At 36.3% G+C, this 25,912-nt stretch overlaps 1 long non-coding RNA gene across 1 annotated transcript in view; it reads right to left on the minus strand.

Moving 5' to 3' along the window:
* Positions 1 to 25,912, minus strand: part of LOC103099526 (uncharacterized) — a 55,390-nt gene that overhangs the window by 3,025 nt on the left and 26,453 nt on the right. Inside the window, exons 2-3 of the long non-coding RNA XR_468433.3 lie at positions 8,655 to 8,736; positions 7,070 to 7,186 (exon numbers count right to left, since the gene is read on the minus strand). This is a non-coding gene — a long non-coding RNA (uncharacterized LOC103099526). The remainder of the gene's footprint in view (positions 1 to 7,069; positions 7,187 to 8,654; positions 8,737 to 25,912) is intronic.

Here is a 25,912-nt window from a genome sequence, read left to right on the forward strand (position 1 = left end):
GACTTCTTAACCAAACCTTACTTTCCTCATATGAAAAATGAAATGTGGAGAGAAGGGCAGAGAAGGGTTAGATTTGATGACCTCTAAAGTCCTTTCCAGCTCAAAATATATGACCTGATAAAATCTACCTCTCTGACTTTCTAATTCATTCCTAGTCCTACTCTATAGACTCAAGCAGAATCAACTGAAACGTGTCTCTTCTTGAGAGAAGATCTGGGCTCAAAGCCCATTTCTGATGTGTACTACCTGCAAGACTTTGGACAAGTCACCTAAGCCCCTGGGCTTCAACTTCCTTATCTGTAAAATGAAGGTTCAATGTAGGATTGTCTCTCAGGTCCTTCTCAATTCTAGATCTATGATGCTCTGATTCTCTACATTCCTTCTATTACCTAATCTGAAAAGTCATCATCTCTTACTTGTTTTACTAAAAGTTCTTGGTCAAGGGATGAGTACATTCAGAACCACTCTGATCCAGCTGAACCCACAACTAATAGCCAAATTTTGTTCTATTTCCATGTTCATGCTGAGGTTCCCCCTCAATAAATCCCTTCAGAAGCTTGTATTTCAAAGCATCAAGTCCAAGATCCCCATCCTGTGGGCACTGAATTTCATCACTTCTCTCATCCTCTTATATGTGGCCATCTATGTTTCCCTCCTCTGTTCTTTATTTTTACTCCACACCACCTCAGTATGCTTCTTCCTTCCCCTAAATATTCTAGAAGATGTAGTTAATAACCTCCAAAGGACCTTTTTACATATATTTGTACAGGCTGTTCCAAAATTCATTTTTGTCCTTGTTTTTAAAGCTTAAAATGGCACTAAGACTTTTGAGATATCCTATATCACTATTTTTATTATAGCTCCTTATTTTATTATAGCTCTTCTTTATTTCCTTAAAAGATCTCCCGAGATCTGTCTTCCCCAAACTTTGCTCTACTTCCTACAACATACAGTAAAATAATACCTACTCTATTAAATGCCATTTAACCTCTATCTGCCTCAATTTCCTCATTTATAAAATGGGGATAATAATAGCACCTGCCTCCCAGGATCATCATAAGGACAAATAAAAAGACGTTTTTAGAGCCCTTCGCAAACCTTAAAGCCTTATGCTTGCTATCAAATGTCTACTGAGAGACACCATGGTATAGTGGATAAGTCTTGTGATAGGAAAACCTAGATTAAAGCCCCCCCTCAAGGAGATATTGACTATGTGATCTTGTGTATATAAAGTAACTTCTCTTCGCCTCAGGAAACTCCAGAAAACCAGAAATTGTGGAATGGGTGATGATCTTCATTAGAAGAAGGAAGTGCCTTGTAGGCACTCCTTATTCTGATGAAATCCTAAATTCAATCCCAAAGAATATGAATGAAAGAAATAATGAATGGTGGCTATGACATTTGCTGGTTGATTCTCTCATTCTTTCAGACCAAATCACAGCTCCTCTGAAATATTACGATGTGGACTTGGAAGGGAATTCAAGGAGCTACTGAATTTCTTCTTGGATGATCAGAAAAACTCTGCTTGAATCAAGCACTATTACACAGATTGCCAGCCTTATGCCAACATCCCTTCGTGCCACCACTATACTCCCATACCCTAACTTCATTGTTTCTCCAGAAAAAGAGGCATCATCCCCACGACCATCCATGACAACACATTCCAATACCGCAAGCCCTAAATCTGTGAGGTGGAGCTGTAACTACATTAAGACTTTTGGGAACATCCTGTATTTATAGGGATGGGCATGAGCACAGACATGGGCATAGGTATATTACATGTATATGCATGTGCACATATGTGGGTGCATGTAACATATATAATACATATTGTGTTCCTGGTTTAAATATTGATGCACGCTCTCCAGAGTTAATAGAGATGCCTCTTCTGGCTGGCTGTTGGAATATAAGCCAATCAAACTATCATGGAGACACGGGGCTATTTATTTTGGTGCCTTCAAATGATGTGAAACTAAGAAGTTCTTTCATTTCCAAAGCCTTATTAAAGGGCCAATAAAGTCTCTCTATCACATTAACCTTCACTTTTAGGTCTCTGGATGGTGGCTGTAAAGCATGCCAGTCTTTGGATGAACAAACAGTTCACAAACAGTTTTATGAGAAGCAGCTTTTGCAAGAGGGCCTGCCTGGTAAAGAAATGGGAGGGGCTGTTACTTATGGCAAAAGAATGTCAGAAAGCACATCCAATCAGGCAGCATGAGAAATGAGATATTTGTATGGGATGAAGCGCCTGTTTCTGCTCTTTAGAGGGGAAATGGGTTGAGGGAAAAGCTGCCAAAAGGGAGAGTTAGAGGGGACAAAGAAGTGAGAGGCACCTTAACAACCATGAGAACAAAAGCCGCCCCTTTGGAAAGTTACCAAATGCCCTTAATCTAAGCTTCACAAACGCATCCCACCACCCCCTCTCGGTATAGAGTAGTGTTTCTGATGGGCTAGATACGGATGCAAATGGCATCAAAAATTCCATCCAAACTTTTAAACTAAATATATTAAATATTTCTAAAATAATACATATGCCTTTGTAATGTATACCCCTTGAATCTGAGCTCCTTTCCTAAATCCACGCAAGGAATCAAAACCTTTTTTATCCACATATTAGATAATCTTTCAATATGAAAGCATTTTTCCATATACTATAGGTTAATGGAGGGTATTTTCCTATTTGATTCCATTCAATCTAATAGGAACTTTTAAGGGCCTACTATGTGCCAGGAATTATGACAGGCAATGTAAAGATAAAAACAATATAGTCCCTTACCTCAAGGAACTTAAAAAGCATGAAATTATGATCATTTGGAAGAACTAGTCAAAATAGTTATAAAATCATAGAAGAAGAAGAATTCATTGGCATAAATAATTCATTTTTCTTCATCCCTTGACTCATTGAGCAATGATATTTTGACCTGTCCCTTTACATATTTGTCCCTTTACATATTTTTAACATCTTATCTTCAGAATAAACTCTCCTGAATGCTACTACTTTTTATTCTCTTAAGGAGTTATTTTGAAAAAATCATTAAATTTAAATCATTTATTTTACATCATTAAATAATTTAAAAATCATTAACATTAAAAATGCAAATTTATAAATATGAAAAACTAATACTAAAAGAGTCTTTTAAAATTAGAAATTTTATCAAATAAGTAAACTTGTTACAATTCAGTTCACCCTTTTAAAGCATGTTTGAAGTAGTAGAGCAGGAGTTCTTAACCTGCTTTGGCAGCCTGGTAAAACTTACAAATACCTTCTCATAGTAATGCTTTTTAACTAATAAAACAAAATACATAAGATTCAAAAGGAAATAAACGATTAAAATGTAGCTATCAAAATATTTTTTAAACAATTCAATTCTCACAGAAAAAACTTCATGAAATTATGAAGAGTAAAATGAGCAGAATCAAGTGAACATTATATTATATACATCAATAAAAAACATTTGAAGAATGACCTTTTTGTGCTCACCTTCAGAGAAAGAATTGATAAACAGAAATAAGTAAACATAATTTTATTTGCACATGTATCTTTTTGTCAAATGATGCCTTCTCTAAGGCAGGGGGCAGGCAGGAAGGGAGGAAGGGAAGGAGTTAGTTGAGTATTTTAATATAACAAATACATAAGTGAATTTTAATTGTAAAAATTCACGAATCCCAAATTAAGAACCCCTGCCTACAAATACAAAGATAGAAGGCAAAATAATTTCTATCCTAAAGGAGTTTATATTCTACTGGGAAGATGTAAACACAGACAAATATATAGAAAGTAATTTGAGCTGAAAGAGAGAGAGTCTAACTATTCAGGAAAGACTGCATGATAGAGGTAAGCTGAGAAGGTCCTTAAATGCTTGAGCACTGAGATATGATCTCTCCATGTGGAAATAGAGAAGAATCTAGAGAGATGTTGGAATATGTATAGACATTCTGTAGCTGGTTCTGGTCCACAAGCCACTGAAGAGAAGCCACTTGGTAATTAGTAATTTTTAAAGCAGTCTCAGTCTGTAAACTGTTAGCAATAGAAAGGAGATTACAAGCATTTGAGATGAAGGAATCATTGGGTCTTTAGAAAGTGCAGACAAAAAGTATAGATAATTCTTTCTAGAAATCTGGCAGTGAAATAAAGATAATGATAACTGTGGTGATATAGGCAATATAGCTTAAGGAGTTGGGTCAAGCTATAAGTTGTTTTAAGGATGGTAGAGACTCAAGCATGTTTATAAACAATATGGAAGGAGCTTTTAGAAAGAAGCTGAATATAGAATCTTAAATTACAGCTGGAAAGGGCCTCAGAAGTCATCTTGTTAGTCCATCTCACTTTACAAGAAACTGAGACCCAAAGAGGTTACGGGATTGGCCCAACATCGTAGAGATGGTAAGTGGCGGAAGTAGGATTTTAACACAGGTCTTCTCAATCTAAAGCCTCTTTCCATTTTCTAACATCGCTTCAATGAACTGCATCACTCATGTTCAAATTGAAAGGAGCCTTGCTGATCCATGTATTGACTTAGAAAACCATAATCTACCATTTTCTACATCATATGGTATTGCTATTTATTTCATTAAACATTTCCCAATTACCTTTTCATCTGTTTCCAGCCTTTGGGAGTTTTGTCATGGATCCAATTTGTTATGTTACCTCTATGTTGGAGTACTTCCTTGAAGATAAATGATTGAGCAACTCCCCTGCACTCCATTTCTGTCTATGAACAGATATTCCTGAGTCCTGGTAAAGGGGCCCTCCATCACTCATCCCAAAGTGAATGGTCCAAAGAATTTGTTGTGCTATTAAGTCCCAGGGGCTGTGTGAGGTGCTAGCTATTCACTCCTTGTGCTTTGGCCATCTCTTTCACAACCTCTCTATTTTTCTAAAAAAGTTACACACACACAAATTCTGAATGTGAGAACCATAACCAAATCAACCACTAATTAACTGCCATTAGTCTTGAGTTTGTTTTTGTTGTTGAGTCCTTTCAGTGTTGCCTGACTCTTCTGGCCTCATTTTGGGATTTTCTTGGCAAAAAGAACTGTTTGCCATTTGTTTTCCAGCTCATTTTATAGATAAGGAAACTGAGGCAAATTAGGTTTAACTTTGTCATGCAGCTAGTAAGTGTCTGTGACTGGATTTGAAATCAGGAAGAGGAGTCTTTCTGATTCTAAACCCAGTGATCTATCTACAGTGTCACCTAGCCTCCCATTTCTGAATGGAATGTATCAAATCTACTCCTCAATAGACCCATTTGCCACCCCTATAACTTTACAGAACAAAGTGCCCTTATCTTGCCACCATGCCCTGTATGTTGTTATCTTCTCCATCAGACCATATGCTTCCTGAGGGCAAAGACTACCTTTACTTTTTTATTTGTATCACTAGTTTTTAGACTAGTGCTGAACACTTAGTAAACATGTTAATTTTTTTCATTTATTTATTCATTAATTCATTTAAAGATAAAAAAATAAAAGAGTCCTTGCTTTCAAAGAAATATTCTATCCACCCGAGCAAAGGGGAACTTGGCAATGATTCACTGGAAGCTCCTTTCAGGTACTTCAATTTTTTTTCCTTAAAATAAAAAGATTCCACATCAGTATATTTGTAGTTTTATTTGGGGGTTTTGCTTCTGTATGAGTTTGCTCTTATAACAGTGAACAATATGGAAGTAAGTTTTGAATGATAATAAAAAGAACAAATCTATTGTAAATTACATTCTATTATAATAAATTTCATCTCCATTAATTTTTCTATATTTTTCCCAATTGGACCTACTCTACCATTTGTATAGGTGAACTTCTGACAAGGAAAGTACCTCTACAGGATCTGGTAGTACCAATTTCACATAGGTAGTACCTATTTATTTTCAACAAAAAATTAAGTGAGTCATAAAGGCTGCAAAATGTGGAAGGACATTATGGGGAGTAAATATTAAAACCAATCATTGCAAGATATCTTTACCAACTATTCCTATTCTAATCTAGATTTTATATAGATTAAGTATTAAATAGAACTAAGTATAACTAAGATGAAAGGCTGTAAAAGTCAACTTATGAGATTATTCAAATGGGAATCAGGAAAAACATGTCCTACAATAATTACTTGTGAAAAGTTTAACTGACTTGAGTTATTTAAGTAATGCTTGTTTGACCTTTACCCACACTTTATTACATAATAGTCAATAATGGTGAAATAGCAGCACATATGGGAATATGCACAAGTCCCAAACAGCAGAAGTCGATTAGTTGCTGGAAATCACGTGGCATTTTAGTCATACACCTTATGAAAACACCCAGCCACCTGCTTAACCATATATTCATGACAAAAAACAGAGTTCACAATCTGATCCCCAAATATAAGAGCTTTTCCTAAAATTCACCCTGGAGGATCAATAGCATGAAGGTAAGTGGACAGTCCTGATATCACTAAACAGGCCCCAGCATCAGATGTAGACCATCTACAATACCTTGGAAATTTAACATTCAGAAGCATATTCCTTGAGCTGGACTCAAAGGGCATGGCGTTGGGAGTCAACAGAATGTCAAGATTTACACATTTTCTTCAGAAACCCTGTTCAATTGTCACTTGGAATTTCCTCTGACTACTCTAAATTGCATACTTCTGGAGAAAACCAATCAATAGAAGGAACATAGATCTGTCCATACTCAAATCCTGGATTTGTGTAGACAATCTCTCCTGTGTATTGATTTAAGAAGTATTTCTAACAGTTTGGGGTCAGAATGCCACATGACATATTTTGGCCCTTGTGGCTTTGGGATAAATTTAAGGAACATTTCCTAAGTCCCTCAACAGCCTCTTGTTCTTTGAAGAGAGCAAATGTGTGTTTGCTTAGAGTCCTTGGTTAAGGCCTTGCTTTCCTCTTTTTCAGGCTCCTTCCCAGATGGCCATTAGCCTAGCCTTAAACTCTACATATTCAGAACGAAATGGTGGCAGCAAACCACACTCAATTTCCCCATGGTCAGTCAGAGTAGCTTGGACTTCCTTCCAAAATTGGGTTCTACTCTTAGAATTGTGTACCTTATGAATATTTGATAGGGTGAAGTTACTAACCAGATGGCAGCACTGCTCTTCATCCTTTAGCTAGGGATCACAAAAGTTGGGAAGGAACTTCCTTGAGCTCTGACCAGAAATGCTTGCCATAATTTGGAGAGTTACCACAGAGAAAAGCTACAAACACAAAATGGATAAAGTCAGCCTAGAGAAAAATTTTAAGTCATTCCATTTTTCCTTTATATAACAAAATGCAAATAATTAGAGAGAAAATTCCCATTTATCCCCCAAACTAACAATGACTCTCCTTACTCTCCTTCATTTCCATTGTCTTCACCTCTGTTTTTCCCAAAGAGGTAGAATAAAGGAATGCAAAGATTCTTAACCTGGCATCTATGACCTTTATATAATTTTCCATTATGTTGATAACTACATTTAATTGGTTTCCTGTGTGATCATAGGTATTATATTATATTCACATAAAACAATGGTAGTAGTAGTAGTGATGATGGTAGTGATGGTAATGATGATAGTAGTGGTACTAGTGCTGGTAGTAGTAATTATGGTGGTAGTAGTAGTGGTACTAATGGTGTAGTGGTAGTAGTAGTAGTAGTAAATAAATCTTCATAAAGGAGTTTAAATTCCTATTAGATAATACACACATATTACCCATATTATATGTGTGTGTGTTTTATCTACACATAGAGGTAACATCACAATTCAGCATGGAAGAGGGATGTGTATAAAAACAGCTCTAGCACTGGAAAAGACTCTTTCCTCTTTTCCTTTGCAGGAACTCTGCGATCTCTCTCCACTGGAGTTTCTCTCAGCATCCTCCAAATGCATGAGTCACCCAATGGTCATTCTAGTAGCCCACTTCCTGCCCTGCTACCATAATTTACCTCTAAGACTAGATGACTGGAAGCAGTAGGACAATGACCTTGGAAGTCTGCAGAGGCAACCACAGCAAAGAGATCAACTCATCCTGAGCTGAAATAACTTAGATATAAAGATCCCTGGAAACATTCAATTATGTCTAGCCACTCAAGTGATCCTCCTGGAGATCTCAAAACACTACAAGCTCCTAGAAATGCCTGACTAACAGGAGAAATGGGGAAGAATTCATGAGCTAAAGCAAACCGATAAAGTTCACCTCATCTGACAGAAAGTGCTATTAACCAAGTTTATTCTTTATAAGCACCACTATTTGAGCATTTGAAAGGAGAACTGACACTGGCAATACATTAGGAATTATTTAAAACTCACTAGCATGGACACCAGACTATCTGGCCCTTGCTTTCAGCTGGAGAAATGTACAATAATAAACTAAGACCCATTAACGATGCCCCCACCCCAAACTCTCTTTGTTGATGCTACCATGGGTAACATGTTAAAAGGGAAAGAGAAGGCAAATAGTTTTTAAAATTAATCATTTTTTCCTACTTCACAATCTACAGTTTCAGGCTTCCCCCCACCCCCGAGATTTTAAAATGAAGTCAACTTGGTGGTCTCTATTCCAACTCTGGGGAAAGTTCTGCATCTCCAAATTAGAACACCTGATTCTGCAGAATTTGACACTTATCTGCAGCCTCCACACAGAAGAAATGTAAGGTTTGACATGCATGGAAATTAAATTATCTCTTACCCCAGAGACAGGTTGTCCTCCCAGGTCAGGGTTACATTAAGGCCAAATGAAGGAGCTCACATTTCAACCAATTCCGCCCAAGCTGTGAATAGACAGAGAACACATCTTTTGGGGTCCTTGACAGTCGGCTACATTTTCTGTACATCCATCAAAAAAATGGAAAAGAACTATCAAGTGATGTAGCTTTCAGGGAAATGTGTTGCCATGGAAAATTGGGTAGCTGTCTTAAAAGTCAAGAAGTGTGACTCAGAGAAGAATGAGGCTCCCATTAGTTTTCAGCAGTAACTCAAAGGCACTGAGGTACTCATTACAAAGGTCTTTGCTGGTGTTGAATAAGAGTAAATACTTTTGCAATACAAAAACAAAGTCTGGCTTTGCAGCAAACAGAGGTTTACTTTGTTGTCTCCTCTTACAATTTGCAAATGGTGCCATAACCAAAGGGAGTCAAAGAACTAAGGATTCACTATCAGGGGTATCACGAAAAGAAAGACCCTAAAGAAACTAAAATAAATGTCTATACAGTGAGTGGATGAGAATCCATGGTTGGTGTTATTCTCCAAAATATTAGTATATTCTGTGGAACTAAAATCCATTTGTTTTGGACTCTCAGTTATAACCCTAGTTACTGAAATGGATTTGTGTTACTGGACTAGTGTGACACAATTGTTTCAATCCATGGACAGAAACTCCTCTGCTAAGTTAGAAATGTTGATAATGTTTAAAACAATGAAATCCAATATTTAGCACCTACTATGTGCAAGGAGCTAGAAACACAAAGACAAAACAAAGTTTTTTAAAAAATCTTTTCTCCAAGAAGCTTATACTTTTACTCAAAAGATAATATAGTAATAAAGATAATAAGTATACAAAAATTGTATACAAGAGCATACAGAACAATTATAATATAAGAAGTATACTAACAAGTGGCACTATCAAGCAGGGTGGCACAGATTACCAGGCCTAGAGTCAAGAAAATTAATTTTTTTAAGTTCAAATCTGCCCTCAGACACTTATTAGCAGTGTAACCCTGGGCAAGTCACTTAACTCTGTTTGCCTCCATTTTCTCATCTTTAAATTGAGCTGGGAAAGGAAGTGGTAAATCACTTCAATATCTTTGCCAAGAAAATCCCCCCTAAAGGGGTTAAGACGAGTCAAACACATGACTAGAAAATAACTGAACCAACAACAATAAAAAGATTCCTGAGTATTTGGCAATGAGGGGCATAGTTGGATCAGCTGTTCCTAGCAGCAGCATATTACACTATGAGAAACTAATCAATCAGCAAACATTTAAATGTTTACCATGTGCCTGACTTTATGTGGAGTATGTATGAAGAAACTCAATACAAACTTGATCAAGATCTTGCTCTCAATGGCGAATCCACTAGGGATGCAACATAGTCAGGGATAAGTGGCCAAAGTGTCCCAGTTTTTCTAGACATCTTAAGCTTTTATAGCATACAGCAGGCACTCAATAAATTCTTGTTGGCTAAGGGACTGGCAGTGAGAGGTTTGTTTAAAACCATTCAGAGATGAATTAACCTCAGAAAAGTAGTATTGTAGGAGGGGAGGGAGGAAAGGGAGGAGAGAAAAAGAAGGGGAAGAAGAGAAGGAAGAGGAACAGGAGGAGGAGGAAGAAGAGGTGAAAGGGAGGAGGAGGAGAAAAATGGAAGAGAAAGAGAAAGGGAAGAAAGAAGAAAGGGAGAAGGAAAAGGAGAAAATAAAGGAAAAGGAAAAGGAAAAGGAGAAAGAAGAGAAGTAATAAATAAATAGGATCATGGGACATTTGAGCTAGAAAGGACCTGAGAGATCATCTGGTCCCAATTCTTCCCTCTACTGAAGTCAAAAATAAGATGTAGACAGGCAAAGTAACTTGCTTAAGGCATAGTGGTATCAAAATAAAGAATAAATTGCAAAGGATCTGGATTCAAATCCTGACTATGCCCTTTATTCAGTTAAGTAGCCTCAGGTAAATCACTTGACATTTCTGGCCTTTAGTTTTTTCATCTTTAAATGAAGGTGTTGGACTTCTAGGTCCCCTCCAACTCCAAATCTCTGATCCTATCATCTGGGTAAAATTATCTTTATGTTTAAGTTTTCGAAGCAGAAATAAACACCATATATATTAAAACACAAGTTGTATGGTAAATCATTTAAAGAATTTTTAAAATTATCTTTATCCCTCAATATATATTGGATATATATTGAAGATTCCAAGTTTCACATTCTAACCATTGTGCCACCTAACTGGCTACTTTTTATGCATATGCTATGATACCTGGTATGTATGTACAACATAATACCATATTATCATAACAGAATAAAATACATATATATATACATATATATATCTATATATATATATGTATCTGGATGGGGGAGATAAATTGAGACCTAGCTATAGAGGTCTCAGAATTCATACTAAGGATTTGGCATTTCATCCTGTAAGCACAAGGAGTCAGGAGGTTTCTCAGCAGGGGAGTGCCATAATGAAAGCCATGTTTGAGGAAGATTAATCCAGTGATGATGGGTAGGATGGATTGGAGGGGATTAAAGAGTGAGTGCTTGGTGAAAAAATGGAAACAGAAGGTGTAGACTACTTATTTCAAAAGAGTGGAAATGAAAGAAAGTACAGGCTCCATGGTGGTAACAAGATGGGTAAAGGTCAAATCAAGGCCCCCCATTTTTTTTAGCCTAAGGGAGCTCCATGCACATTTATAGGCCCAAGAAAAGGAGTTTTCTCAGGCAGAACTTGAAACTCAATATTTATAATGTGGAAACACTGATGGTCATCTGTTAAAATCAAATCCTGTCCTGATAGTAGTAAATAGAGTGTAATTCAATAAAAATACACATTGGTAAGTATATTCAAGGAGTTGTTTAGTTGTAACTCAAGGGGTTCAGTCTTTCATTATATAGAGAGAGGAGGAGTGGAGAACCTCCCTTCTCAAAGTGGGGTTCAGGGGAGACAGCTGATGTTTAAGGTTGGCTCAGAGAGAGAAGAGGGGGTTTTGAAGATTTCCCCCCTTCTGCCTTCCCTCCTTAGCTAAGGCTGCTCTCCCAGATTTGCTCTTGTCCCTTTTGTCCCCCCTCCACTCCTCAAGACCAAAGGGTTCCCCTTGATCTGTTCACTCACACTTGTTCACAGCTTGGGGAACAGATAACTTTTAATGTCAACTCAATCAGAGTAAATAAAAGAATAACTAGCAGGGAAAGAATGGGAAAGGGAAGTGGGGAAAGAGGGTCCTTGTCTCTATCTAAACTCTTTCCCCTCCCTCCTTGAGTTTGGGGGGGGGGGGGACTCGGGCCTTGGCAGCCTGAGTCCCCTGAGAGAAAGTCAGGTTGACTCATCCTGGATTTGGCCCCTTGGCCACAGTTCAGACTCAGGACAACAGGAGCTGAAGTAAAGTTGGGCAGAGATTTAAAATGTCTTTCTCAGGTTTCCTTTCAATTAGGAAATGTTGGGGGAAAAGATTTCCAGTCACCAGCAGGAAAAGTGGATAAGCCTCAGGAGAAAGTCTTTTTTCCATCTTCTCTCTTCAACTTCTCAAGACTGAGAGCCCAACTCCTCTACCAGTCAGAGTCTTCTCCTCCTCAAGATTCCAATCCCTTGGGGCCCCTCCCCCATTGAAGCGATCAGTTTCACACACTCTTCAGTTTGGCACTTTTTCTTTAGTGCCAGCCTCTGTCACATAAGATAGTCAAAATGACAACTGATGCTATCAAAGTAGAGCCTGAGGAGAGGATCTTAACTTATGATAACACAATGGGGAAAAAAAGAACAATAAGTGTTAATAATAGATTTTTTTTTTGGCCTGGCTCTCACTCTACTAAACCATCTAGATACCCCCAAGAGTGAATAAAAGTTAATAGGGTCGTTGTATCCCTAAGATAAAGTCCATATATCTTTATTTCTCAATATAAAGGAAAGAGAATGGAATCAGAAGGCTACAGGCTAGTAAACTTGACTCCTATTGCTGGGACCATTCTAGAATAGACCATTAGAGAGATGGTTGACAAATAGCTGAATTAATTATAAAGAGCCAGGGTGACTTTATCAAGAACAAGTCATGCCAGGATAATCTCATTTCACTTCCTGGATAAAACTGCTAGCTTAATAGTGAGGAGAATTGTGCTATAGTTTTATCTAGATTATAACAAACCTTTTGATAAAAATGTCATCCTATTCTTGGAGAGATGAAGAAACCTGGATTATATGAATCCACTAAGAGGGATTCAGAGATAGTTGGATAGTTTATCTGAAAGAGTAGTTGTTAATAATTCAATGTCTATGGGACAATAGATCTCTGGCATCTGTGCTTAGCCCTATGCAATTATACATTTTTATCAGTGCCTTTTGTTCTTAAGTTGTTTCAGTTATGTCCAACTGTTCTTCACTGCATTTGGGGTTTTCTTGGAAAAAAAAATATTGGAATGGTTTACCATTTCTTTCTCTAATTCATTTTAAAGATGAGAAACTGGGGCAAACAGGGTTAAGTGATCAACCCTGGATCATAAAACTAATGTCTGAGGCTGGATTTGAACTCAGAGACTTCCTGATTCCAAATCCAGTGATTTATTCATTGTACCTCCTACCTGCCTCATCAAAGGTGGATAATGGCATAGAAGGTACACTCATAAAATTCATAGGAACAAAGCTAGGAAAAAATGGTTAACTAAATGATTATCGTGATCCAAAAAGGTCTTGACAGGATCGATCATTGGAATAAATATTAAAGATGAAAATAAAGATAAATGAAAAATCTAATACTTGGATCAAAATAAAATCATCTAAAATGGAAGAGGCATGAATGGGTAGTTGGTCTTCTAGAAGAAGGTCCAGAAGTAATAATAGGGAATTATAAGCCTAATATGACTAATAAGTGTGATGCAAAAACCAAAAAGCAGCCATCTTGGGCTTCTTAAGCTTTAATAGGTTGGGCATCAATTCTCCGAATAAAAGCAATAATCTCATTATACTCTGTCCTAGTTAAAATAAAATAATAAAAAATCTTGTGTTCTAATTTGGGCACTTTGGTTTAAGAAGTACTAAGTCAAAAAGTATCTAAAAGAGAGCAATTAATTTTGCCAATAGCTTGTTTAATTATATATCATTTCATAGAAGTATCCCAACAACTCTGATTTGTCCCTAATATATATTTAATTATACAAAAATACATTAATTAATTATTATTATTAAATTATTACATTTATATACAGTGATTTTTCATTTATTTCTCAATTGGTGGGAAGATACTTTGTTACCATGTCTTTGCTATAGCAAAAAATAAAATTCTATTCTATGAATTCAAGTACAAATGGGTTCCTTCTTTCTCTTTAACTATATGGCTAGTATCACTGAGCATGGTTATATGCTCAATAATAATCCACGGCTAATATGTATTGTTTAGTAACTATTAGGGTATAGTTCAAAAATGCTTATAGAATTATTGATGCAATTAATTCATAAATCTGCCATCTGGTAGGTAAGATGAAACACAACTTAAAATAAATCTGAGGTTTCATATCCCACATATCAGATGGCAGATTTGTGAATTAATCACTTTCATTCAAATGTTCCACTCACTTGGATGATTTTGATAGCCTTCTAATTGGTCTCCTTAGTTAAGTCCTTCCCCATTTCAGTCAAAGTGGTCTTGCTTCATTTGACTACATGAGTCACTTATTCAAATAAATTAAAATGGCTTCCTATTTCCTCTAAGATAAAATGTAAATTCCCTCATTTAAGTTTTAATACGTTTCACAACATGGCACTAATTTATATTTACAATTTCATTGGACATTACTCCCCATCCCTTGTTCTTTGATCCAACCAAACTAATATTCTCCTTCAATGTGTTCCCTCCTGACCTTTGGTTAATAGAGTCCCTCTCTTGATTTAAGATGTAGTTCAAATATTTCATTATCTTCCACATGAAGCCTTTCCTGACCACCCCCACCATCCCTTGTACTTCCCTTCCAAGCTACCTTACTTTGTGTATATTTGTATTTATTCACATTCTGTTTATGCTATGCATATTTTTATATGCCCCAAATTAGAATGAAAGTTCATGGCTAAGAAAGGTGGATTAGTAGAGCAGAATACATACAATGTAAAAATTAAATTATATCTCTAATAATAAAAATATTATATTTCATGAGGTTTATTAAGGATCATTAGAAATCAAGGAATAGAGGAAACAAAATAAAAATCACATGCCCATGGCTGATTAGCACATTTAAAATCCCCACACTTATCTTACCACTATACTTGCTCCATCATTGCAAAGGAAGAGAGCTTGGGAGGCTTTACTGCCAGTTAAATACCAATTGTGATCTCACCAACGTGGAGATTCAGGAGAGATTATAGGGAATTCTGGGAAATATCAAGGACTTCTGGGGATTGAAGGCTAGGGTTCAAAATCCCCATTTATACAACAACAAACTTGTAAATTAAATTGATTATAGTTAACTTGTATTTTACAAAAGTAAAGATGCAAGTTTTAAAGACAACACTTGATTATTGGGCTAAAATTGCTGGGAAAACTGGGAAGTAGTCTGGCAGGAATTAAATCCAGACCAATAACTTACATGATTTACCAAGGTAAGATCAAAATGACTACATGTTCTAGGCATAAATGGAGATATCATAAGCACACTGGAAGATCCAAAAACATATTATCTATGAGATTTATGGATAGAAGAATTTATGAATAAACAAGAGATAGAAAGAATTGTAAGATATAAAATGGATAATTTTAAATATATCAGATTAGAAAGATTTTGTACAAAGAAAAGTAAAGTAGGCAAGATTAAAAGGAAAGCAGTAAGTTGAGGGAAATTTTTATAAATAGTTTCTCAGATAGAGGTCTCATATCTCAAATATATAGAAAACTTTGTCAAATTTATAAGAATATGAACCATTACCCCAATGGATAAATGGTCAAAAGATCTGGACAGTTTTTAGATGAAATGAAGAGATATATATCTATATATATATAACTGTGAAAAAATGCTCTAAATAATTACTAATTAGAGAAATGCAAATCAAAATAACTCTGAGATATCATCTCACATCTACTTGATCAACTAAAATGATAAAAGGCAAAACAAAAAATGTTGAAATGAATGTGGAAAAATGGAGATACTAGTATGCTGTTGGTGGAATTATGAATTGATGCAACCATTTTGAAGAACAATCTAGAATTATGCCCAAAGAGTATAAAACTGTGTATATCTTTTGACACAGCAATACCACTGGTAGGTTTATTTCCTATAGTGACCAGAGAAAAAGAAAAAGAATCTATATTTTCTAAAATATTTATGGTGGTTCTCTTTGTGGTGACAAACTGGAAACTAAAGAGATGCCTGTCAATTTAGCCAAATTAATGGATAAATTAATTGCAGCACATGCTTATGATGGAATTCTACTGCACTGTAAGAAATGATGAACAGGTTAATTTGGGGAAAACATGGAAAGACCTATGTGAAATTAGGAAGAATGAAATAAGCAGAACCAAAAAAACATTATATACATTAACAAGTCAGAGAGTGATCTATATATCTGTAGCAGTTGGAATTAGTTTCTCTACTAGAAGTATTATATTTTTAGAGATTTATTAAAGATTAAGAATTAAAGAAAATACAAAATAAGAAAGCATGTGCCTAGGAGGGCCGAATGGCCCATTCACTTACACTACATCATGAGAGACGTGTCTTCTTGGAAGTGGAAGCAGGAAGAGAGCCAGTAGGCTTTACAGCCAGTTTAAATAGAAATTTTGATCTCGCCCAGGTAGGGATCTCAGTGAGATTAGAGGGCATCTTGGGAACTAGAGCAAGGACTTCTGGGGATTGAAGTCCAGGGTTCAAATCTCCATTTTTACATGTCCTCATTTGAGCGTTTGGGAAAAAGAATTTCCCCAAAGGATTATGAAAACATCATCAAATTAAAGATTACAATAATTTGAGGATAAGAGGAAAAAAAAAACAAAACCAATAATTGCTAGATGCATTGACAAAAAGTCAGATAGGGGGCAATCCCCTTTGGCATGAAAGTATAGATACAAATAAATGTTCAATCAACCACACCCAAAGTTCATTCTTGATCTTCTTGTGCAGCTAATGGTCTGGAGGCCTCTTCTTGGTGTCTTCTCCAAGCAGTTCAGTTTCTGGATTCAGAGAGGTATCATGCTTCTTTACCTAAAATTCTTCTCAACAGGAATTTAAACTTTGCAATTTAAAATAATAATATTTTTGCATTTCCCCATTAAAAGGGTGACTGAAAAATACAGGATCACTTAGGGATGTATGGCTGAGGTATGAGGTACATGAATCAATTAGCAAGAGATGTTAAAAAGACATCAGAAAATCCAAATTAAAAAAAAAAATATCTGTATTCTATTGCATTTTGCTGATTGTTTTGTTTGAGGTTCAACTTTGTAATTTTAAGTTCATATATTACTGCATTCAATACATTTCTGTTATACTGAATCATTTTAATGTACTGGATTTTAACTACTGTTAAATTTTGTTGCTTTTCCCCTATAACCATACTCTACAAACATTATTGAATAAGCCCATATAAAAAGCAGCTTCTCTATTTTTGAGTTTGTAAATTGTCACATAGAGGATAGATGGACTCCATCAGAAAAGTGCTACAACAACCTTTGGAAAATTTAAAAAGCTAAATATCTCAAATTGATTTTAAGGGTTCTTTAGACATGATTTTTAGAGGTTTTCTTAACAATCTTTGGTCATTTTTGCCTGTGCCTAACACAAAGTGTAAGGCCCATTCTAGTAGCTGAAGTGAAATACAATTATAACCCCCAACCTTCCCGCATTTCTAAAAATGTGAATGGAAGTTGGGCAGTTAATCCCAGGGCATTTGTACCCCTAGGAGCCTCCAAAAAAAGGAGCACCCCTCATTTATAACTCTTCAGCTCACTACTTAACTTCCACCAGAATGATATCTAGATTTCTTGCTGATGTTCTTAACCCAAAATAAGTTTTACTTTGTTTAAAAATATGTTTACCAAGGTTGAAAGATTTGCTATGATTGTAAAAATTGTGACAAATATCCATCAGTTCATAGGCTTTTTAAAAATGCCATACAGCAATTTATGTGAAATATGATAGTGGATTTGTTTGCTATTGTAATTAACTGGGCTTTTGAGAATTTTGGGGATATTGATATCTACATATTTGTAATACTGTTCTTTATATAAAAAAACAAAACCTTGTGAAATTCACAGTAGATCATGGCCAGATATGAAGAGGAAATGGATCTCATTTTTGGTGAGAAAGCATTGTATTCTATATTTTCTTAGCTGACACAGTGTGTCAATGATTATAAGCTACATTTTTGAATTTTTAAAACTCTTTTATTATATTTTTCTTGCGTGTGCAATATAATATTTAAGTTTTTTTTTCTTCTCCTTTTTATATTTGAAGCACATGTCACCAGTATTAAAATTTTTCTTTAACTTTTTGATTTTGCAGTACTCTAAGTTTAAAATACATTTGCTATAATGCCAATGCATGCCCCAAAAGCTTGAGACTATAAAAATGATGCCACTAATTGTTTAAAAAAATTATGGGACTTTGCTTAATATTTCTGTCTGATTCCAGGACAAGATATACACAAAAGAGCCAAGCTGCACAAGAAGATCAATATTGAACTTTGGGTGTGGTGGATTGAACATTTATTTGTATCTATACTTTCATGCCAAAGGGGACTGCCCCCTAACTGGCTTTTTGTCAATGTGTCTAGCAATTATTGGCTTTGTTTTTTTCCTCTTATCCTCAAATTATTATAATCTTTAAGTTGATTATGTTTTCATGATCCTTTTGGGGAAAATCTTTTTCCCAACAAGGATCATACGGTGAAATGTAAAAATGGAGATTTGAACCCTGGACTTCAATTCCCAGGAGTCCTTGGTAGCTTCCAGAGTTCTCCATAATCTCAGGTGAGGTCATCACCTAGGCTGCGAGGAGAGAGGGGTTTTTAAACGGACTCCTCTTTCTTCTCTCTCTCTCTTCCTGCTTGTGTTTCCAGGGACACAGGTCTCTCATGATGTAGTGTAAGTAAATGGGCCATTCGGCACTCCTAGGCATGTGCTTTCTTATTTTGTATTTTCTTTATATTTTTAATCTTAATAAACCTCATAAAAATATAATACTTCTAGCAGAGAAACTAATTTTAACTCCAAATATCTAACTCCAGAGAAAGAACTGAAAAGTAGAAAAAAGCAAGACATAGTTTCATATAGACATATATCTTTTTGTCAAATGATGCTTCTTCTAATTGGTGGAGGGAAGCAATTACTTGGATATTTTCATGTAATAAATAAATAAATTTTAATTTTAAAAAGAGGAATAAAAGCTCATTTCAAGTAGATATTCCTCCCCCCTTCTCATCTTTGCATCCCCAGAGTTAAGCATAGTACCTGTCCCTTAATAAATGCTGATTAATTAATTCTTTCATCATGGCAGAAGCGTGCCAATGATATTAATGTGACTATACCTAGAAGAGCTAGTCCTATCTAAAATGTGACAAAGGAGACAATAAGCCCAGGAAGGGCTAGAAATCATTTCATAGATTGTTTTTATTTAATGTTATATTAATTCTCTCCACTTTTACATTACAGAATCTTCGAGATATACCTCCACCAAAAATGGTAGCTTTGTTGCCCTGACATGGAGAAAAATGTTTAGTAGATATGTATAAATATAGATCAATATGCATCAAACTTTTTTTTCTTTTTATATATGCATACAACATAAAATAGCAAGGTTACATATATTTTTATACATATATGTGGGTAGAGATACATGTATACACATAAAATGATCATATCTGAAAGTGTTTATAGCATTCTCTTCCCATAGCCTCCACCTCTCTTTTGAGAAGACACAACTGTTCTCATGAGCCAAAATTGGACATTACAGCTAATCAGAGTTCAGCTTTCTTTCGTCAGTATCCTATTTCAATAGGAAAAAAATCATAATAATCCCTTTAACTATGTACCAATACAACCACACCACATCAGACATAGTAATTAACAGTTACTGTTTATTAAGCTTTTAACTGTTTCTAAAGACATATGCTATGTTTTTCTTAAGGATCAGGGGTTTGTGGGACTTTCAAGGGGAGTGAGCACCAATAGAGAAATCTGCAACCCTTCTTAGGAACTTCCAAAGTCAGTTAGTGGAGGGGAAAAATATTGAAGGTTATTGACTAACAAGTTGGTAAATTGTAATCCTGCCAACAGCTGTTTCTCATGGAATTACATTGTTATGAACTGACAGAAGCAAAGACTGTGGTTTAGTTAAATGGAGTGAACATCTCCTAGAGTATAGAATTACAGAAAGGATTATCTTCCTGTTAAAAAAAACACAAAAAAACGACCTATTCTAATCACTTTGGGCATCTAACTAAACTTGCTGGCTTCAGCAGGTGTAATCTGATGGCAGCCTTATCACCTGGATGTCCCTGGAAGGAAAGAGAGAACTCTCAGACTTTGGGCTGGCAGGTCAACTACAGTACAGTATCTTGGAAGGGCATAATAGAAAAGTACAAGGAACCTATTCCAATGCTATTCCTCATAAATGGTTCATAAGAGCCAAAGATTTTGTTGTTGTGTTGCCAGGGGCTTGTTCTCCCTAAAGGACGGGCTTTCACAGTGGAATTTCATAGAGATGATAGCCTGACTACAGTAATCTCAAAGCAAAGGATGCCTTACCAAGAAAAAACAATGTCCTTTCAAGCTTAATATATAATTCCTTTTATACTATCTGTTTTATGTTGAATGTATTCATTCATACTCGGAAGAATAAAAATTTGATTGCAATAGAGAGGGGGAATTTTGAAGGAAAACGATTATTTTTAGAGTGCAAGTAAGGAAATAAACAAAGCAGAGGAGTCAACTTTGCATCCCAGAGGGAGAAATGAAGGGATCCATCCCAGAGCCCCAAATCTCTCAGGTCCTCCAAATTTCCATTCTCATTGAGCAAAACCTCAGGAGGAATCCCTGGAAAGTCCAGGAAAACCATGATTTTTTTTTCCTGACCCACCCATGATCACTGATACACAGAACTAGTTGATGAATAGGGAATTTAAGAAGCAAAGATAGTAGTGAGTTTGCTATAGAAAAATGCTGGGGTATACCTCCTCCCATTATGAGGAGGAGGTATCAGAAGAGATTAGGATATCTAAGATGAGAAGGAAAAGGTGAAATTCTTCAGGCTGAGTAGTAGATACAAATAAAAGAGAAACCTGGCCCCCTGAGCCAAGAAAAAAAAGAAAAGAAAAGAAATCCCTGGCTCCCAAGATCCCAGGATTATATTTAACAGGATATCATATTAAAATCTGTACTGGATTATAAATTGCAAAATTATTTTGATTTAATCATTTGTGTTTTAATTGAGATTTTGCTTGCCAATAGTACAAGAAAGCCCCAAATGATTAAATAACCTTGGCTCTGGTTGAAGGAGTCAGTGCTCAATGAATTGACCAGTTGGAATTTGTGGGACACTAATGATCTGAAAGTATTGGCAATGATCTTCTTTCTAGGGGCCTGTAGCAATTAATCAATACATGTCTTGAAACATGAAACTTTACTCCCTTTATCTTTACTGACATTCCCAGGGCTAAATCATATATTGTATAACCCCAGAGACAGTCTCTCAGCACATACCAAAAGACAGGGATGAGAAAGGTCATCAATCTAATGCTGGACAGACCTTTGGAAGTCATCTCATTTATGACTCTCATTTTACAGATAGAAAAACTGAGACCCAAGGAGGGTAATTGACTCATCAAAGGCTATTTATATGGCAGAGATGGTATTTGAACCCAGAACTCACACTCTTTACACAGAATTATAATGTCTCCAAAATTTGCCTCTTATTGAGGGGAGAAAGAAATTCATTATACCCTGAGGGAGGAACAAGTTCTTTGTGAATAAAATCACTAAATAAAGTAGAGTCACATTCCTTAAAGAAAAATTACCCTTTCCCCCCCTTAGGAAAGCACATTGAATATTCAGAAGTTTAACTTGCTTCCATTGAGTGAAAGCTAAGAGGCCATTTAAATTAGCACATACCCAGGACTGAAAAGTAATCAAACTGGTGCCAAAGAAAATCACAGGATGGTCGATACAGAGTTGGAAGAGAATGTAGAGGACATTTAAAAGACCCAGCTCATTTTACAAATAAGAAGACTGAATCCCAGAGGGGAGAATTAGCCATGGCACCAAAGGGTCACATACAGCTAGGGGGGTACAGTAGAGTATCAGACCTTAAGTCAAAAAGACTCAATTTTGTGAGTTCCACTTTGGCCTCAGACACTTACAAGCTATTTGATGTTGACCCTGTTTGCCTCAGTTTCTTCATCTCTAAAATGAGCTGGAGAAGAAATGACAAACCACTTCAGTGTCTTTGCCAAGAAAATTCCAAATGAGGTCACAAAGAATGTCTGCATGGCTGAAACAACTAAACAACATCGAAGTCATTAACTGAAGGTCATTAACCATGATTTGAACCCATATTCTCTAACTGCCAAAGTAGAGCACTTTCCACAGCTCCCATACTTTCTCCTATCCATCAAGTTGCCAGACCAAAAAAAATTGATATTCATAAGTGTATTATATTAATTTCAGATAAATATATTTTTCTTCAGGAATAAAGCCTTTCAGAAAGTAAAACAGAGGGCATAGATGTATTAGGTCAGGTTGGGAAGGTAGGAGTCCCTGTGGTTCCTTGTTGGTTTTTTACAACCTATAAAAAGTCAAAGTCACTTTGCAATTTTATGGCAAAGGTCTCTAATTTTTGCATAAGTCAAACAGGCACAAGGGAATTTTGCCTTTCTGTGGTAAAGGTTCTCTCTTGTAGAATTCCAACAAACTAAAGTTCATCCATTCAAACTGGCAACTCCAAGTCTGCTATCCCTTAATGTAGGGCTAAAGTCCCTACACAGTCATGCAGAGTCCTTGGAAGCCCCAATCCTGCAGGTGTTCTTAAGGCAAATCTTCTCAAGATCTGACAATATATAAAAGAACAATAAAATGAGCATGGTTTTTTCAGAAATTTAGCAGCAGATGTGTTTTCTCCAAGTGACCCTATTAGAGGGTAAGCTTCTTAGCAACAAGGAATCTGTTTTCTATTTCCTTTGTAACTCCCCTGATTTACCTGACCCAGTTGTCTGCAGAGTTGGCTCAATTTGCCTTCTTGCTTGACTGATTGAAGGGTTGGATGTGATATTATAGTTATTAACCAATTAACCAGTTATGAGCCAGGCAATGTGCTAAATGCTAGGGATATGGACAGTCAAAAACAGCCTCAGCCCTCAAGGCACTAACATTTTAAAGGAGAGACTGCAAAATGCACACAGAGTGGACACCTTGTAACCTTACAAGGATTTCAGAAGATGAAGAAACTGCCTGCTAGAAAAGGTGAAATTAGAGCTGGGTTTGGAAGGTATCAGGGACTCTATGAGACAAAGTGCATTCCAGGCTAAGAGAGGGCAGTACCAAGGTTTTAAAAAAAGAGTTTTGGACTCATACTCAGGCAGATCAAATCAATGACCCTCTCCCCTGCCATTATGTATACATATATTTTGAATCAATTTAAATTAATTTAGCACTTTGTGCTAAGAGCAGGGGATACGAGGATCAAAATGAAACAATCTTACATTCTATCAGGATTTGATGCACATGTACATAGAAGTATAGACAAAAAAATTTATTAAAATGAAAACAAGGTCATTCTGTTCTCGTTATTCTCTTGTATACTCGTACTTAACCTTCTTCTTGAATATATTCACATTTAACCTTCCTCAGCTTCCTAAGATCATAGCATCACAGATTTAGAGCTGCAAGGACCCTCGTGTATCATGGAGTCTGACCCCTTCACTGTACAGATGAAGAAATTGAGACCCAAAAAGATTGAATGACTTGTCCAGGGTCATAGTTTTCCAAAGAATATGAAGCAGAATTAGAACCTAGAGTTTTCTAACTCCAAGACCAGCTCACTATCATCAGTTAGGTTGTCAGTTCTCTAAAGTGAAGGCACCATTCCTTGGCCTGCCCAAACAATGTCAAAGGAAATTCCATTTGTACTATGGCTATCTATTCAGATTTAAGAGAGCCAAATCTAATAGGCTCAGAGTCACACACTTGATTTTCAGTGGCCCAGTATCTCAAGTAGCAACATTCTGGTGGATGTTGAGTCAAGATGTGTATTACTTCTATCCCCAAAGGCTAAAGTTTTGTTTTTTTTTTCCTTTTCCTATACCACTTTCTTAAGGGAACTCAATTTCTTGTTGAGAGTAAATCCTACTTGATGGATGGTCCTGAACAGGAGTTATGTGATCTTTGGCCTTTGTGTGATAGAAAACATTTTTTGGAAAAATACTGTCCTGAATAATCCATCATGAAACAATCTTCCAATTTATCTGTTGTGACTCTGGTCTTCCAGCACCAACATAAATGTGCTTCAGATAATGTTAGCCCTAGCTCAGAGGAAATTCTGTATTTGGCAATCCACCCAGCACTTGCCAGCTGGAATTCAGCCCCCTTGAACTAAGAACACATATTGGAAACCAAGGTCCAAATAAGGGACAAGCTATTCATTGAACATTGACCATATGTAAGGATGCAGCAGATGTGGAAAGACTGCTATGGCCAGACTCATATCATAAGCAGCAAAGGATTGAGAGGGATTTAAATTGCCCTGATTTTGCAGAGGGATCTAGTGGGATCTGGCCTCCTCCATACTGGTAAAATTTTGTTTTCCCCTCATGAAGTGGCCACATCACTCAGCACACTGCTTGGTTTCCAGAAATGTTTTTTGCAGGTGAGAACCAACAGTAGGGAAAGCTCTTGCTTAGTTAGAAAACCTCTAGTTTTCATTTGAATAATATCTGGCATGTTGGATGCCATACTTTAATTTTGGCTACCACTTCACAAACTTAATACGGCCAAACTGTGGGTGTGGAAGTTATTTGATAACTTAAAGTACAGTTTTTCTGAAAGTTCTCTCTTCCCTGTCCTTCAAACCACCTACAGCAAACAATCTGTTTGCAATAATAGCAGGCATAAAGTCTTCCCACTCTCTCCCAGCAAAATGAACAGATACTCAGAATTGCTCTGTTTACTTTGCACCTGAATTCCACTTTGCTGAGTTATTTGAGACATTCATATTTCCAGGGAGGGATCCAATTGATGTTGTAGCAGATGGCAAGGAATACAAATGTCATTCATTCTCCCATTAACTTATAAGCAAATATGTACCCAGTTTCTTGGGCTTCTTAATTTTTTTTTTCAAGAATAACTAAAAACCCTTCCAAGAAAGGCATACCCAAACAAAGCTAAAACCAGGAGCTAGAAAGAAATAAACTCACAAAGAATACCACAAACTACAAAGGAAACAATAAAGCCTTTAGTGACTCAAAGCCTTTGATGTTGAAGAGCTGATTAACTAATTAAGGATTCCAAGCACTTTGGAAATATCAAACTTTCTATGAAGGGCAATATTCTGAACTTTGGGGATTTGAGTCACACAGAGATGCTCTTTCCAGACTGCCTTCTCCAGATTAGAACCATCAGGGATAATTCTGACCCATTGAGCTGATCACATTGTCCAGGATGGGTCATAGAGCAGAACCTTCATTTATTATGTGATTTATTAATAAGTGCTTACAATTTACTGCATATAAGTGACTCAGTAAAATAACAAAGCCAGATAGCTTTCTTTCTCCAACATAAAAAATAAATTAATAAGCATCTCCACTCTTGACAATATTAGGAGGAAGAAACTTTAAAAAGAGGGAGTTAAAGGGGAGAATAGCGTGTCAATAAACATGGACTACTGGAAGAAAAAAGGAAAGAGAAACAGATTGGGGACAGTTAGATGTCTCAGAGGATAGAGAGCCAGGCCTGGAGACAGGAGGCCCTTGATTCAAATCTGACCTAAAATATTTCCTATTGTGTGACCCCAAGTAACTAATTTAACCCCAATTGCTTAGATCTTAGGGATTTGGGCCTTGGAACTGATATTTAATAGCAAAGGAAGGAAGGAAGGAAGGAAGGAAGGAAGGAAGGAAGGAAGGAAGGAAGGAAGGAAGGAAGGAAGGAAGGAAGGAAGGAAGGAAGGAAGGAAGGAAGGAAGGAAGGAAGGAAGGAAGGAAAGAAGGAAGGAAGGAAGGAAGGAAGGAAAAACAAATCCTTTGACACATATACTGCTGACCTTAGAATTTAGAA

This window comes from Monodelphis domestica, chromosome 6, assembly GCF_027887165.1.
Source record: "Monodelphis domestica isolate mMonDom1 chromosome 6, mMonDom1.pri, whole genome shotgun sequence".
Classification (NCBI taxonomy): Eukaryota; Metazoa; Chordata; class Mammalia; order Didelphimorphia; family Didelphidae; genus Monodelphis; species Monodelphis domestica.